At 32.9% G+C, this 1,285-nt stretch overlaps 1 non-coding gene across 1 annotated transcript; it reads left to right on the plus strand.

Moving 5' to 3' along the window:
* Positions 1-644: 644 nt before the first annotated feature.
* Positions 645-723, plus strand: Trnag-ccc (transfer RNA glycine (anticodon CCC)). Its single transcript has one exon. It is a non-coding gene; the product is annotated as a tRNA-Gly (tRNA).
* The last annotated feature ends 562 nt before the right edge of the window (positions 724-1,285 follow it).

Below are 1,285 nucleotides of genomic sequence, written 5' to 3' on the forward strand. Positions count from 1 at the left end.
CAGATACCTACGGTGGCTGTTTGGCTAACTTGTCATTTACCTTTTTTCTTCAAGTTTGCCGCCTTCGGCGGCTGTTTAAATAAATTTGACAGCAGTATTAATCAATCCATCACTATCTTTTTTTGTGCCATTCACATTTTTAAGCCAAGATTGCCGCTTTCGGCGGCTATCTACTCTTATGATCTATCTCTTAATTTTCCATCTCTATTTATTTTAATCTCCCGCCCATTTCCTAATAAAAACAAAGATCACTCAAAAAATCGCTTTTTTTTATTTAAGCAGAGCAAAAAAAAAAAAAAAAAAAGTTATCTCCAAAATTCCCCGTCGTGTGCAAAAAGTAGCGTTTGACAAAGAAAAAAAAATCTCGCTGTTTTTTAAACCGACTTCAAAAAGGAGGCGGTTATCAGCTCATACCGTATGTATGTTTTTTTTTTTTTTTTTTTTGTCCACTCATAGCGTCTCACCTAGTGAACCGATTTTGATGATTCTTTTTTTAATGGATAGGGGATTTCTCAACTTAGGTCCCATTACTTTGTTTGACCATATTTGTTCTTTAGAAAAAAAGTTATGAGCAAAAAACTAAATTTTATGCAATTTCCCTATTAAATGATTAAAATGATATTGTAGCGAAGTTCGCACTTTGCGTCCGTGGATAATGGTGGCTCAGTGGTAGAGTTCTCGCCTCCCACACGAGCGACCCGGGTTCAAATCCCGACTAGGACATAGTGAAATTTACTAAAATTTCGTTTCTACTGTTTCCCGTGTTTTCACGAATGTTCTATTGATTTCTGTATCTTTCCAAGTCTGGAAAGTTCCAGCATTTTCTCAAGTTGTATATAAGGAAATGTAACGTTCATTCGTGGTTCTGAATAAAGATCTCGAGTTGAGACTAACGAGTATTCGCTTCATTTGGCTTTCACATTGTCTTCGCTACCTTCATCTACGCGACAATAATAAACTCATTGTTATAAAAGTTTGGTGCCATATAACAGTAACATTAAAAGTAATTGTAATGATAATTTTGAATAAAGGCTTTTCTAAAGCAATACAGTGATACAGAGCCGAACTTCTTACTAGGTAACTTCTTACTTTTACTGAAATATCTACATTTACACTAAAAAGAATGAAATAAAAAAAAATTTTGAAAAAAAAAAAAAAAAAAAAAATAGAACCGACTTCAAAATTGCTCTAAAAAGGGAAAAATAATTTTATTCTTTAAACACCATCGATAATACTTTTAAACATAATTTTTGAAGTTGGCGCAAAAACAAAAAGTAAAATCCAT

The sequence above is a fragment of the Uloborus diversus genome, chromosome 3 (assembly GCF_026930045.1).
Source record: "Uloborus diversus isolate 005 chromosome 3, Udiv.v.3.1, whole genome shotgun sequence".
In the NCBI taxonomy this organism is placed as follows: domain Eukaryota; kingdom Metazoa; phylum Arthropoda; class Arachnida; order Araneae; family Uloboridae; genus Uloborus; species Uloborus diversus.